The 15,788-nt window shown below is 49.2% G+C and overlaps 1 protein-coding gene across 1 annotated transcript in view; it reads left to right on the top strand.

The window, feature by feature from the left end:
- The first annotated feature begins 2,320 nt into the window (after positions 1-2,320).
- Positions 2,321-15,788, top strand: part of LOC117003867 (microtubule cross-linking factor 1-like) — a 105,284-nt gene continuing 91,816 nt past the window's right edge. The window contains exon 1 of the mRNA XM_033074418.2: positions 2,321-2,438. The gene's annotated coding sequence lies outside the window, so the exon portion shown is untranslated. The remainder of the gene's footprint in view (positions 2,439-15,788) is intronic.

The following is a 15,788-nucleotide window of genomic DNA, read 5'->3' as shown; positions in this document are numbered from 1 at the left end:
CCTTTACAAAGTAAGGACTACCTGTTGCATACTCATGCGGCAGCGCTATTCCGCAGGATAGATCAGTGTTCCCCTCGTTTGCCGGAGAAAGGACCGGCGATGCCCGAGCGGTCCTGGCCCTTCCCCGGGCAACGTGGCCTGGCCCCAGCCCCGGCCTGGCACTGCCAGAACCAGCTGCCCGCTCTCGCCTTGGCCACTCGCCCCGTGGTGCCCGGTGCCCTCAGGCTCCAGCAGACCTTAAGGCTTCTTCCTCTCGGGGTAATGCCCTGAGCGCCGCAGGGTGCTGCTCACCCTCCCATCCTCCCCAAAACGTCCGGGACTGTCCTCCCCCAGCGTGCTGCAGTCCCTGACGTCCAGACATGGATGATCCGAGCCTGCCAAGGACTTCAGAAGCTAAGCACGCATTTACCACTTTCGTCTGACAGATAAGGGAGCCACCGCGGCTGCTCCAAGGTCCGCTGTGCCCCACCGGAAGGATCGGAAACATCCCGGCTGCTGCTGCTCTGCTCTCCCCAGTCAGGCTGTGCCTCTTTCCCACGCCTGAGCCTCTCCTCCCTTTCATTTACTCTCCGGGTGCTTTGCAAATGTAAGGACTGCAATTTCGTATCCCCGTGCTCCAAAAGGACGGGTCCGTGTCTTTTGTAGTTCAGCCAGAGCCAGGAACTTGCTGATACCCTCGGATACTCGGCTCTGCCTCTAGGTGAACCTATATCTGCCTTGAGCAGGGAGATAATGCGGTGGCTGTTGTTTTGTTGCTGCCAGTCCCTGGAGAGAGCGTTTCCATGAAGTCTTAGCTCGGGGGAAGAAAAACCAAAACAACCAAAACGGGCAGCGCTGAATAGCTCATGAGTGGGAAATCGAAATTTCTCCCTAAATGAGGCTTTCTGATAGGAAGAGGCTGGCAGAGGCGTCCCTATAATAAAGCGTGCGAGGAAAGTAGTTTGCCGGGCGGGAGGAGAGCAGCCTGGCTGGTTGACAGAGGGGGCGGATCCTGCGCACGGGCGGGCAGCGCCGAGTCGGAGCGGCCCCGGCAGCCGCGGGGCTATTTCAGGAGCCGGGCGGAGGCGGCGGCTGGAGCCGGAGCTGGGGCAGTGATGGGGTTAGCGGCGCCGGTGGGCTGAGCGGGGGGCTTGCAAGCGGAGGCGAAGGCAGCCAGGAAAGCACGCCTTTGCCTCGGATTGAGGGGAAAAGGATCGGTTTTTTGGGCTGCATCACAACTTGAGCAGCATCAAGCTAAGCCAGGCGGAGAGGGGAGCGGGAGGGGAAGGAGAAGGAGGAGGAGACGGCTGCCACCGGGGGATTTGGGCTCGATTTATTGAAACAAATCAGTGCTCGGCAGAGATCGGCAAGGAGGAGGAGGAGAAGGTGGGGGTGGGGGGGCAGGAAGAGGGGGAACGAGAAAGAAAAGTGTGAGGGCTGTGGCTGGGAGAAGCAGAAGTGATGAGAGAGCGAGCAGGGAGGCTGGAGGAGGCTGCCCGTCCTGTCGCCGCGCCCCGCGGGCACCGCCGCTCCTGCCGCCGCCGGGCACCCCCGCGGCCGCCGCTGCCGCCCCGCCGCCCCCGGCCCGCGCCATGGAGGCGCTGAACGGCCCCGGCCCGGGGCCCGGCGACGCGCTGCGGCCGCCGCCGCCTTCGCCCGGCCACCACCACCCGCACGCCGAGAAGAAGCGGCTGCACCGCGCCCCGTCGCCCGCCAGACCCTTCCTCAAGGACCTGCACGCCCGCGCCGCCGCCAAGCCTCCGCCCGCGCCCCCCAAGTCCCCCGGCCTCCCCGCCCGGGCGCCCTCGTCGCCGCACCCGGGCGTCCACCAGCCCTCCGCGGGGCTCCTGGCGGCGCCGGGCCGCCTCTCCCGCCGCCCCGCCGCCCCGGGGGGCAAGGCGCCGGCCGCCGCCGTCACCGCCGCCGGCAGGGCGGGCGCCAAGGCCGGCCCCTGCGCCAAGCGGGCAGCCCGCGGTCCGGAGCCGGGGCCCGGCGGCCGGGGCGCGGGGCGGCAGCCCGGCGGGGAGGCGGCCCCGCCGCCCGGCAAGGGCAGGAAGGCGAAGCGGGGAGCCGCGGCGGGCAGCGGCCATGCGGCGGCGGCGCTGGTCCGCGTCGGCCACACGGACAGCAGCTCCGACCTCTCCGACTGCCCCTCCGAGCCGCTCTCCGACGAGCAGCGCCTGGCCCCGGCCGCCAGCAGCGACGCCGAGTCCGGCACCGGCTCCAGCGACCGCGAGCAGCCCGCGGCTCATCCCGCCGCTCATGCCCCCGCCGAGCCGCCCCGCGCCAGCCCCGGCCCCGGGCGCGGAGCTCCGGCGGCCCCCGGCTCCCGCGGGGATGCGCTGCTTGCGGCTGCGGGCGGGGGAAGAGCCCCGAGCCGCGGGGAGCCGCCGCCGGCCGCCCCGGAGGAGCTGCAGCGGGAGGTGGAGGAGCTGCGCTCGGAGAACGAGTACCTCAAGGTGAGCATCGCCCGCGGAGCCCGGCTTCGGTGGGGAAGGGAAGGGCAGGGGGCAGCAGCGGTGGAAGCGCAGCCCACTCCTTCCCGGGAATATGGGGACCGCGCTTGGAAGGGGGGGAAGTGGATTCGCGCTGGCTGGAGTCACGTCCCATGGGACCCCCCCCCGCTGGACCAAATGCCGAATTTTACCCGCAGGAGAGAAATAGGTGCAGGGAGAACCGGCCGGGCTCCTCGGCCCCCTCCTCTCCCGCCCCCACGGAGCGGGACCGCGGCACGGCTTGAGGACAGTTAAGGGATTTAAGCGTATGATCGCGGCTCCCTGCAAAACCCGATTTGTGGGCGCTGGATGAACGTCAGTCCGATGCAACATGTACCGTGGCAATGTTGCGTTTGGTTGACGTGGTGGTAGCTCAGCAAACCCCGACTCTTTCTAAAGCACCACAAACACTCTACTGGTTAGCAGGACTTTGCTTTCCAGGAACTGTTTTCCTTTAGGAAAAACCATAGGAACAGGTTCCCTCATTTGACGTGGAAAGGATGACAGCATTATGTTCTCTGCTTATTGTGTCACTTTATCACTGGAAAGTGAAGCCACTAGCTGTGAAGTACAAATAGAACAATAAGAGCCGCAAGAAAAAAAGTGTTATTGCATCCTTGTACAGGTAGAAAAGTACATCAGTATGAATCCATCCTCAGAGAAACAGGAAAGCTAAATACAGGCAAGCTCCGAGCTGGGTTGACCTGTGGGAACCTTTAGTTGGACTTGGACTTACAATCTGATCTTTTGGCAGAGCAAAGAAGCTCCATAAAGATCTATAAATAAGATAAACTGAGATAATCCTGTAACCACAGCCACTGTTTGACTCTGCCTCTGGTGAAAACAATCTTTGTTCCCTGATATTGGGAACATCCTGTTGTCAAGCAAAATAACCATGGAAATCCATGTAAATCCAGGATTCTTACTCAAATAAGAACTGGAGTTTTGTGTATAACCTTGGGAAAGAAGGGTGATAAAGATACAGGCCAGGCTCGTTAAGGGGTTTTTGGCTAAGGTACAGGAAACAATATTCAGCATAGCAAAAGGGTAACAGCAGGGGTGCTGCAAGGTTCTTTGCCGGGTCTGGTGCTGCTTAGTGAACTGGAAAAAGGAACGAGCAATGATACAGCAAAATTTTCAGATGACATTAAGTTTTTCTAGCTTAAGTCAAGTCCAGCAAAGATCAGACAGAACTTTAGCATAAAGTTAACCCCTGAGGAACGTGTGAAAAGTGAAGGCAGTGGATGGTAAATAAATCTTAATGTTCAAAATCTCAAGTACTTGGAGAGAAAAAGTATGCACTTTTCTGTTTAAGTGTGTTGCTTTAACTTGGGAGCATCATGAGAGAAGGAGAAATGAAAATCTGCAAAAAATGTTAGAATTCAGTGGGAATTGAATGGAGAATAACAAAGAAAATCTGGCAATATTTTATAGAAATGTAGCTGTTACACAGGTCAGTGAGTGTACCCGAAGTACTGTGGGCACTGCTGGTCATCTAGAAAAGGATAATACAAAACCAGACCAATAAAAAATTATTGGCTCCTAGCAAAGCTTTTATAGCACTCATTGGATGGGAAACTTGACTGTGGTAGGAAAATGTAATAGTCTATAAAAAGATGAGCAGCACAGAGAACCTTTATCACAAGCTTCTGTTTTATTTGACAGCGTAGAAGCAAGAGATGTAATGAAATCAGAATTGATAATGGGAATTGCTTAAGGAGTAGCTAACTGGCACTGCCATTAGAAGTCATGAAGTCCAGGAGCATCTCCTTGCATTACAGGATTTGCACTAAGTGTATGAGTATTATATACTTAAACCCATTACGAAGTGTGTGTCAAGCTCTCTTTCTTTATACTGAAAGTGATTTTTAATTGTGGGAAACTGAAACAAAAGAGTGTGTCTGAATTGTCTAGGACAGACAGACCCCTGTTAGCATGTCCCACCTGAGGAACCCTGTGACCATGGGATCTAGTTGACAATGGCAAGTCTTAGATGAAAAACTTTATTCTGCTTCATTCCTAATTTTTCACCATGTCTACAGATCTTTCACCTTGATGTCTTCATCATCTACAGCAATTACAATTGCTGAAACAATCCTGAAACTTCTTTTGATTCAGATTATGACTTTACCTTGCTAAAAGTACTTCTGAGTCTGGTAGGATGATACAGACTGGTTTCTTTGGTGGGCATGTCCTGGTGCTTGGAAAGCCATGAGCTAACACTTGCCTCTTCTGAGGGAAATGAGTACATGGTCTGCTTTGCTTGGCCACCTGGGCATGTGAGGTCTTAGTTCTGCTTCTCTCCCAAAATGGTTGGAAACAGCCCAGTGGTGTAAAAATTATCAGGAGAAATCCCAAACCTCATTTGCCCTTCCTAGGAAAACCTATAAAAACATCTGCAAATTAAAAGCACATCACTGTCCGAGTTGTTTACTTGTGGCTTTGTTCCGTGTGTTTTTTACAATGCAGTTCTCTGGGCTGGCATTGGAGTGAGCTGTGTTTCTCCAGAGGGGGCTAAGGGATAACAGGGATGCTGTCAACTGTAAATAGACAAATGATTAGATAAATCCCAGAAGAAACTGTTAATTTCCTGAGCATGGCCACAAGCCAAATTTTGTGGTTTTCACTCCTCTTTATCCCTCCCTGTAGCTGGCGTGCAGCCCTAAGTGAACATAATAAAGTCTTTTCCGGGAAATTTTAACTTTCACATAGAAAGGTGTTACATGTATCTTTCATGTGTCTGTAACACAGGTTATAGAAGATACACATAGACTTAGTGCTAAAGATTACCTACTAGAGATTAAAGTGTTGCCAGAAAGAAAAGAAAAAACAAACAAAACAATCATTTGTTTTTGTTTCTACACACTAAGTACTAGAAAGTCTCCCAGAATGCAGAACAAGCTGCTGCTTCTGCAAACATCTCAGACTTCTTATACCATGAACCAGATTTTAACTTGGTATCAAGTTTCCGCCTTACATATTTCCCTGACTTTACTCTAGATAAGAATTTGGCTCTAGCCATAGCTAACTAGCTGCAAAGCTAAGCCTGCAGGTGAAGTGCAGGAGAAGTGTTTACATTGACAAGTCTCTCTTCTACTGTCTCTGTGAAATTTCATCATTGATTTCAGTTTCGTGTATTCCTTGCATGACCTTATTTCACCTACCTGTAGGGGAAGACTGTAATACTACAGCAGAATTTAAAAGGTACTACTTAGTTGTTGATGTCTAAAAAGAGAAATTTTGTCATGGTGCATGACTCTATAGGACCAGGAGATCCTTGGTAACTGCTGCTAGTAGATAAAGTTTTAGTTATTGCTAGTTAGTCCTGTCAGTAGTAGCAAAACACTGCCGACACAAGTGATTGATGTTCAAGTTTACTTTCAAGAGTCCAGCACATGGAGAAGTGTCATTCACTATGTGAGTCTTCTGGAAACTTGTGAGAAGCCCTTTGTAGTGTGGAGCCCTCTGAAGGGCGAGGAATCTTAAGGAAGGTGGCCCAAATTTTAGCAATTAGGCATGCTTTTTCTTTGTGTCTGCCAGACTTTAATTTCGACTGTGTTAATTAAATGAATGTGCTAGCAGAAACAGCAGTGGTGTTTTAGTCGTGCCCCTTTTCTCTTTGCACCCCTCGTGGCTGTAATGTGAAAGCAGCCTCCTCCATGAGGTATGACACTTCCTACTGCCCTTAAAATAAAACTGGTGCTTGCTGAGCTTTTCTTTACCTGGCCTTCTCTTTGTGCCTGTGTTGGTACAAGTTCAGTGTGCTGGAAACGCTGCTCCGGTGTGGACTAGCACAGAAATAATACACTATCTTGGATTTCTTAGATAACTGTTTTGTCTTGCTTTGTCCTTTTTTCTTTCTATAGTCATTTGTAACTGTGACATATTCTGGCTATAAATTGACTGAGGGACCACTCCAGGCCTCTTATTCCACTCAGATGCATCTGAACTATGTTCATTTTTGTTTAAAATCACGATGTGTGTCATATGAGGTTACATTGTATTTCTTTACTCACTTGAAACTGTAGCTCCTTGAGTCGGAGGCTTGCGCTCAGCTCAGGGGGAATAATTCCACAGCTTCCTTTATTACCCGGGAGGGATCTGTGGATGTCAAAGGGTTTTGCAGAGCAAAAATGATGCAAAATGATGGCACCAATTTTTTTCCGTTTAGTGAGGGTTACTGGGGTTAGCAAAATAAAGCTCATCCCCCATCTCTGCTTGCCATGCTGCTTTTCCACCTGGAAAGCGGTGGCTCCGGAGAGAAGGGAAGGTGATAACCCTGCCCGGGGCACAGACCCCACTGACCGGAGGGACGGTCAGCTGCCGAGGGACATGTCACTTTGGGGGAAGAACAGCGAGGCCATGTGCCTTGTTAGCTCCAGCTGAGTCCCTGGCAGCCCCACCCTGCCTCGGGGAGATGAGCTGTGTGTTGCACCGGGCTATAGCTTGCCTCGCTGGCCCTCAAGAAATGCTATCGATGAGTGCTCGAACAGCTTTGTCAGCCCCAGTCAACGATATGTGTCCAAACAAGCCTGTAGCTAGTGCTTGAATGAAGCAGAAAAGCTGCCAGGTGCTGCTCTCGCTCTCAGATCCTGCAAAGTTAATCCAGCCCTGAAGTCAACAGGTGCTCACAGTCCTATGACTTTTCAGTTCACATCCTGGTTTGTGCACAAGCTTCAGAACATGTTTGATTGGTGCATGACTTGTAAAGTACAGTAATTTCACAACTATAAGGCGCACCGGACTATAAGGCGCACCCCCCCGGATTCGGCAAAATTTGCAACTTTGTAGATCAGATAAGGCGCACCGGTCTATAAGGCGCACTTTTTTTTTGCAGTGAGGCCCCGCCCCCAGCTCACCCCGTGGGGTTGCTGGCCGAGGCCCCGCCTCCACCCGGCAGCCATTGGCCCCCGGGGCCGCCTCCACCCGGTAGGGGCGGTGCCGCGAGCCACCGAGCCACCCTGGACCCGGCAGCCATGGGCCCCCGGGACTGCTTCCACCTGAGAAGGGGGGTGCCGCGGCCCCCCAGCCCGCATTCACGCGGCAGCCATGGCTCCCCAGGACTGCCTGGACCCAGGAACGGGGCTGCTGCCGGCCCCCTAGCCTGCCTTCATCCGGCAGCCATGGGCTCCCGCGGCTGCCTGGAGCCAGGAGCGGGGTTGCCGTGGCCCTCCTAGCCCACATTCACGCGGCAGCCATGGCTCCCCAGGACTGCCTGGACCCAGGAACGGGGCTGCTGCCGGCTTCCCTAGCCTGCCTTCATCCGGCAGCCATGGGCTCCCGCGGCTGCCTGGAGCCAGGAGCGGGGTTGCCGTGGCCCTCCTAGCCCACATTCACGCGGCAGCCATGGCTCCCCAGGACTGCCTGGACCCAGGAACGGGGCTGCTGCCGGCTCCCTAGCCTGCCTTCATCCAGCAGCCATGGGCTCCCGCGGCTGCCTGGAGCCAGGAGCGGGGTTGCCGTGGCCCTCCTAGCCCACATTCACGCGGCAGCCATGGCTCCCCAGGACTGCCTGGACCCAGGAACGGGGCTGCTGCCGGCTCCCTAGCCTGCCTTCATCCGGCAGCCATGGGCTCCCGCGGCTGCCTGGAGCCAGGAGCGGGGTTGCCGTGGCCCTCCTAGCCCACATTCACGCGGCAGCCATGGCTCCCCAGGACTGCCTGGACCCAGGAACGGGGCTGCTGCCGGCTCCCTAGCCTGCCTTCATCCGGCAGCCATGGGCTCCCGCGGCTGCCTGGAGCCAGGAGCGGGGTTGCCGTGGCCCTCCTAGCCCACATTCACGCGGCAGCCATGGCTCCCCAGGACTGCCTGGACCCAGGAACGGGGCTGCTGCCGGCTCCCTAGCCTGCCTTCATCCGGCAGCCATGGGCTCCCGCGGCTGCCTGGAGCCAGGAGCGGGGTTGCCGTGGCCCTCCTCGCCCACATTCACGCGGCAGCCATGGCTCCCCAGGACTGCCTGGACCCAGGAACGGGGCTGCTGCCGGCTCCCTAGCCTGCCTTCATCCGGCAGCCATGGGCTCCCGCGGCTGCCTGGAGCCAGGAGCGGGGTTGCCGTGGCCCTCCTAGCCCACATTCACGCGGCAGCCATGGCTCCCCAGGACTGCCTGGACCCAGGAACGGGGCTGCTGCCGGCTCCCTAGCCTGCCTTCATCCGGCAGCCATGGGCTCCCGCGGCTGCCTGGACCCGGGAGCGGGGTTGCCGTGGGCTTCCTAGCCCACATTCACGCGGCAGCCGTGGGCTCCTGGGACTGCTTCCACCCGGGAATGGGGGTGCCGCGGCCCCCCTTGCCCACATTCACCCGGCAGCCGTGGGCTCCCGGGACTGCCTGGACCCGGGAAGGCGGGTGCCGCGGCCCCCCTTGCCCTCATTCACCCGGCAGCCATGGGCTCTTGGGACTGCCTGGACCCGGGAAGGCGGGTGCCGCGGCCCCCCTTGCCCACATTCACCCGGCAGCCGTGGGCTCCCGGGACTGCCTGGACCCGGGAAGGCGGGTGCCGCGGCCCCCCTTGCCCACATTCACCCGGCAGCCATGAGGCCCCAGGACTGCCTGGACCGGAGAGGGGCGGTGCCTTGGTCCCCCTGGCCCGCCTCCACCCGGCAGGGGCAGTGTCGCGGGCCTCCGGGCCCGCCCCCAGCCGGCTGCAGTGGCACTTCCGGCTCCCCCCACGGCTCTCAGCTCACACTTCCGGTTTGGCAAATTTCGCCGCTTTGTACATCAGATAAGGCGCACCGGACTATAAGGCGCACTTCCGGGTTCGAGGGAAAATTTTAGTCAAAAGGGTGCGCCTTATAGTCGTGAAATTACTGTAGTCTGATTTGAGAGCTAAATAATAACATCAGGGGCCCAGGGACTTCGGGTTCATTAACATATTTTGCAAGAGGCAAAAATAATGGTTGTTGCTTTCTTCCCAATCAAAGCCTTTCAGAGCATATTTATCTGTGCTGCAGTTCTGCTGTGAAGTGCTATGGGGGATGTGTTTATTCCTTAGCAGCAGCAGCAGCAGCATTTCCTACATATAGACAGTTTGAGATGTTTAAAACATGAATACAGAGATTATGTAAAATCACAGTTTGTGAATCTCAGATTTATCAAGGACTTTCTAGAAGCTCTGGATTTGCCAGTGCAATAGCAGCTACCCACTGTAATTTCCACTCTTCCTCCCTTCCCCACTCTCCCCTCATTTGATTAAATGTATATTAAATAACTTTCTATTTAGAAAATAGTACTGACAAAATCTGTAAATATGACTTTTGGGTAAATTAATAAACATATTTTTTTTACATAGGCAATTGAATTTCCTCCTTCATTTACATTTTCTTAAATACTATACGATTTATTGATTTTGTATGTTTTTGTCTCCCTGGTCTGCAGGTATTTTTGACTTAATATATCACTTCTGGGCACTGATGTGTTGTAATTCAGTGGAGCCTAGAGACTTTTCCAGTGTGCATAACTGTATTCACAGAGTAATGAATTCAGTATCCGTGTGACTTTTATGCTGGTTTTTTGCGTGTAATTTCTCCCAAATAATAATTTTCAAGTTTTCTTTGACTCATGGTTGCATTCCACTATTTAGTATCTATTCAGACTCTGAGATAAGAGCTTTTTTATTTTAGGCAGTAATTCATCTCGGTGAAGGTAAGTCAGCAGGCTGACCTAATGCAAGTGGTGCAGATGACCTGACCCTTCAGTTTGATGGCCTTGCTTTGGACTGCATTTAGTCAGTCCCCTTGAACAAAACATCCCCATCATGCATGTGTTTTAAAGCTGTCCATAGGACTCGAGTAATGGAGCACATTTGATGCTCATTTGGAGTGTAGATCTCAGTTGTATTTTGGAAGGAATCTGTTTCTTGTGCGCTCTTGTGGGGAGAATGAGTGTGCAGTTGGTGGAGATGATTGGAAAATTTATTTTCAAACCTTGTTACAAACCATAACCAGACTGGATGGGTAGACAGAGCCCATAAGTTATGCGAGTATTCCTGGTCATTTCAGTGGGAATGACTCAGATGAGTATGGGTTACTCAGTGTAATAGCTTCATGGCCTGACCTCTTCTCTGTCTTTTGCTCTCTCTCTTTCTTCTTGGTTTTTTTTTTTTCCCCTAAGAATCATAAACAAGGCATATTCCTTTAATTTGTACTTCATTATACTTCACTGTAATTAAATCAATAATAAACAAGCATGGCATCAGTAAAGGTATTAATGAGATAATGGCTTCTCTTCTGACAGGCAAATGTTCAACTTGCTCAGTACAGGCAGAAAATGACCTATCAGTATGTATTTGGGCTACACAGTGGTGGAAATTGCACACAAGGCTTTCCCCTTCTCAGCCAGTTCACATCGGTTTGGCACACTGACAGGGAAACAGGGAATCCTAATTTTGTTGCTTTTGCACTGCAGTCTTGGGGACTCCTGCAAACAGAGTGGCTCTTTGTGTGTGGCCCTGTGTCCACAGAGCCCCCCTGTGCCTCTCAGATGGGTAATTCCCAAATAGCTGGCCTTCAGGGAGTTGTCTGGGCCAAAAGAAACCATAAGCTGAAAGACTCAGGAGCTGGTGCAACTGGATTTCTACTGCAAACTTGGAAAGAGCTGCCAGTTAGAAAACACACTTCCATTCATTTTTTTTTCCTGATGACCAGCATGACATAGGGAAAGAAAAGCAGTTTAGCTTTTCCTAAACAATATTTCTTCTTGCAGGACTTTCTGCCTCGTGCTGTTCTTACTGAAAGTAATAGCATAATTACCATTAAATTAAAAGGCATCAAGAAGAGGCTTTCATCCCCTTCAGGAATGCACAGCAAACTGAAGCTTCCCGATGCCAGCACTTAACCTCCCAATTTCAATTGCCACTTTGGGGTGCTGGAGCAGGTCCTCCCTGTTTAAGGAAGGGAGCAGCTCTCAATTTTTAGATGAACAAAGAGGGATGGCTGCTTTCTTGCCTGTTGTTTTAATTACTTTTAAGTGCCTATTCTGATCTCTTTCTTCAGTTTTACAATATTAGTGTCTACAGCATGAAGCTCAACACCTCCTGAGAGAAAGAGCTTTAATTCTAACTCACAATAATAAGAGTAGTAAGAACAATACATTTTAATTAAGTCAAGGGTTTGGCTTATCTGTTATTTCCATCTGCCTTGCAGCCAGAACATCCCTTTTTTGCAAACCACCACGCTGGGAGTTTTGGCTTTGCTGTATTTGCCTTTGATTTCACAAATGATTGACATGTTTTCCTTCAAAGCAGTAGTTTGCCAGTTTAGTAAGTAGGACCATCATAGTTTGTTATAATTTCCCCTTCCATGGGTCTTTAACTTAGCTGCCTTGATTTTCTGTGCATGGATTGCTTTAGAAGAAGAGTTTAAGCTGTTCTGATTCTCCAGGTGCAACTGGGACAGTTCTGACTTAGGATCTGTTAACATGCAGTTTCAGTGTCCACAGCAGAATCACGAGTACTTGCCAAGGAGAATAAGCTGTTAAGAAATGAAAACATCTATACTCTTGTCACTGGCCTTGTCACCTGTATCAAAAGCAAGACTGTGTCTTTATTGTAACTGAAGTTAAACTGTTATGGTTTAGTTAAAGTTATCCCTGTATCTATAATTGTGTGCTGACTGACATACAAAATCTGAGCTAGATTTTCCAGAGGTGACATGTTCCTCTCTAGATATGTATTATATAAAAATAGGACTTCATGTTGCTATTCAAAAATATTTAATCTATCTGATTTAATCTGGTTCTTTCTCTGGGCTGGACAGACTACATAGGTTCAAGCCCCATGCACTGCAGCAATACAACAGAAAATGGGCTGATGCCACATGCAGTGAGGTTTCTGCTCCTTATACAGTCAAAACTGTTTGTGGCCTCATATTGCCTTGTTTTAAAGCTCATCCAAAGGGTGCTGTATCTCTTAATACAAGTCAGGACATAGCTTGATTTCTATGTGAAAATTTGGGGACTAGAAAAGAAATTAACCGTGGGAAAGAAATTCAGTTCAGTCAAAAAAAAATCTGAGAGGAGAACTGTGTGAGATTTTAAAGTACAGCTTCCTTCATTGTATTCTAAATTCTAATTTATCTGCAAAATTACACTAGAGAAAAACAAACTTTGTATTTATAACCAAAACCAGAGGCAAGCATAGCATAAAAAAAAGAAAACAATAAACCAAACCAAAACAAAAATGTAACAACAAAAAAACCACAAAACAAAAACAAAACCCCAAAAAACAAAAACAAGAAACCAACCAAAATAAAATCCCACAACACTGACTTGCAAAGTCACAGCTGTGTTGATAAGACAGATTGAGGAAACTTTGGTTTACCAGGAGGGTAAAGACAGTCCTGTCTCCTGCTATATAACTCATGCCAATGCTTTCAACTCTTTGAGGAACTTCTTTGGTGTTAGAAAAGAATTGGAATCAAGTCTCCAGTGACTTTTACGGTTGGGAGAACTCACATGCCCACAGATGGGATTTGGAAATATTCAGTTTAAATGGCATGAGTATTTCAGGGATTGAGTTGTTTAAAATTATGTGAACTTCACTTTCCAAATTTGGTTGCAATAAAGGCTTTGAAATTAAATATTGTTTATTATTTGTCTCTAGAATCTAACCAAATTTACTATCAACCAAATCTGATAAAGATAAGAAGGAAGTTTAAGAGATGAGCAATGACATTATAATTGCAGGCTGCTTTATACATGGAAGCCATTCCTTAGTTCTTGAATGTAAACATCAGATTGTAAACCAGATCCCATTAATTTGTTAATGACAGTTGTTTTTCTTTATTGTGGATTTGTGTTTCAAAATTTTAATTTACAATCAAATTACTAATCTAACATTAGCATTCTGAAGATGACATTAAAAAGTCACTTAAATCTAGTGGAGGTAAATTCATCACCTGAGTCTGCAGACAAACCTTAAGAAATAACTCTGGTCCTGTGCATTCCATAGGGCTGTGTTAGCTCTGACTGGTAAAGACTCTGCTTTTGATGTGAGTACCTTAGCCAAAATACCTTGTTAATAAACTGATAATGCACAAGTGCACTCCTTTTCTTAGCTTCAAAAGTCACTGCTACTCTCTAATCAGTTTCTAAAACCTTGACATTTTCTTCTGCATCTCTTATCTTCCCTGGGTAAACTTTTACGTCTTGAAAATGTCTATAATTGTGAAGTGTAGTGATAAGTGTGTACACAGAAAAGAAAAGCAGGTCTCGTTCCCAATCCAATCAAGCATGCATTGCTACATTTTTCTTTTTAAAAATACACGTAATTTATCAAAACTTCACCAGTGTGTTGGCTGTAAACTGGCCAGAGTATTTGGCTGTGTCCTGAGGAGGAGTAGATGGAGCCTGGACCCTGAATTGTTGTGAAATAATCCTGCTGGGTTTGGTCTACAGAGCTCGTTTGCTTCCTTGAAGTCAGCTGTTTGTGCTTAATTAATGTATATGGAACTTCTGAGGATGTTGCTGCAATGGTAACCTCGATGACTGTGCTTACACTATTCCTTTTCAGACAGTGTATGATGTGAGCATGATCCAGCTCACTGAGGAGTAACCCTGGAGTTTATCCATCCACACAAATATCCTACTCCTGCACCTGTCCCAGAGAGACTGTGAGACAGGATGCTCCTGCAGCAGAAATCTGAATATATTGAGAATGTACAGTGACATAATGGGATTGTGAGAAAACTTCTCTGTCCTTTCAGAGCATCCAGGGAGAGCAGCATAGGGCTGTACTGATGGAGCAAAACCTCACTGATGAGCCAGAGCTCTAATTTTGGAAATAACAGTTTGTGTGTACCCAAAATTTATGCTGGCTCAACTAAATGAAATTAAACCATAGCTATATAAATACTGGAGCCTTTATACATGGGTGGGATTTTGGTAAGAATAATGCTGTAACTCTAACATAACTGACAAGGCTAAAGAACCCATCTACCCATCTTCCTTTGGTCAGGACTATGCTCAGGGACAAGATCTGCCCTACATTTATTATCAAAGCTCCAATGATGCAAGATTAATATGTCAGCCTGGTTATGCCATGGGAAGGGGACATGGTTGAGAGGACTACCAGGAGAGTATGGGCAGATGTGTCCATGCAGGGACTGGGATGGTTCAGCCAGGGCAGGGGGGCTTTGTCAAGGGTATTGACTTCATAGCAGTGCCTTCTCCACCTGAGACAAGTGTGAAATATTCTCTGGCCACCCTTGGTATTTCAAGTGGAAAATAATCTCCAGCCATCCTTGGAATTTCAAGAGTGATTTACAGACGTGAAGTGGGGTCATGGTGCAGGTAGTCCCAGTACAAGTTCTCCTGGAATCTTATTTAAGCAAAGTTCTCCACAGAAAATTTAGTTTTTATAATATCAAATGCAATTTTATAGAAACAAATTTAAAAATTAATAGTTAATTTCAAATATTCTCCTCCTGCCTCTCTTTCTTGATATTTCTGGCCCACCCCCAACTTTGTTCAGTTTGTAGAATCATGGTTTTTTCTCTCATGTAGTAGGTGATTACCTTGTGCCCCTCTGCCTGGAAGACCTTTATAACAGTTCCAGCTTTGGAGCTTGAGTCACACATGTGTTAAATGAATGGCAATGATGGAGCTTAGTGTGTTCCGCTGTAAATCTTTAATCTGACTTTAGAGAGCAAGTGCTACTCATGGTGTAATGTGGAACTGGGACAGTTTATGATGCCCAGGAAAAATGAGCAGGTTATTCCCATAGCCACAGGTTTTGTTTTTTTCCTGTGGTCATGTTATTGAGATGTGTGTGCACACAACAAAACCCCACTTTCTCCTGCACACAACCCACATGTCCAGCGCACAGTGTTAGGCTCAGCATCTCCACATGGAGCAGTTCAGTATTTCATTTAAAACACTTTTTTTTTCCCTAAAACTTTCATTTTTAGGAGGTGTTGGTTATTAAAAAGGCACACCACACAGAGATGTTGAGGTACTTGCTTAAGTAGGTTTACTGTAGTCCAAGTAAAGCAAGGAATCAGTTCAGATAGTGGTAAAGTATTGTGCAGTTTTAATTTGAATTTGAGATGGTAAAATGAAGGTTACCAGTTTTGGGAGACATGAGCATCTGGTTTGTTTTTAATTATCAAAGCAGCTGGAAGAAATATGACAAGTATTAATTTATTTAGCTCAGCATAATTACTCAGTGCTGGGTTAAAACTTCTGTTCCTGTGACTTCTGGAGCTGCATGCTGCAATCTGTATCATTTCATTAATCTGGTATCCTAGCGAGCATGTTTCCTATTTTGCTCCCATGGGTGAGATTTAGAGGTATGATGGAGCACTGTTTTGACTTCTCACAG

Source organism: Catharus ustulatus, chromosome 1 (genome assembly GCF_009819885.2).
Source record: "Catharus ustulatus isolate bCatUst1 chromosome 1, bCatUst1.pri.v2, whole genome shotgun sequence".
Classification (NCBI taxonomy): Eukaryota; Metazoa; Chordata; class Aves; order Passeriformes; family Turdidae; genus Catharus; species Catharus ustulatus.
This window is presented reverse-complemented; position numbering and strand designations above follow the sequence as displayed.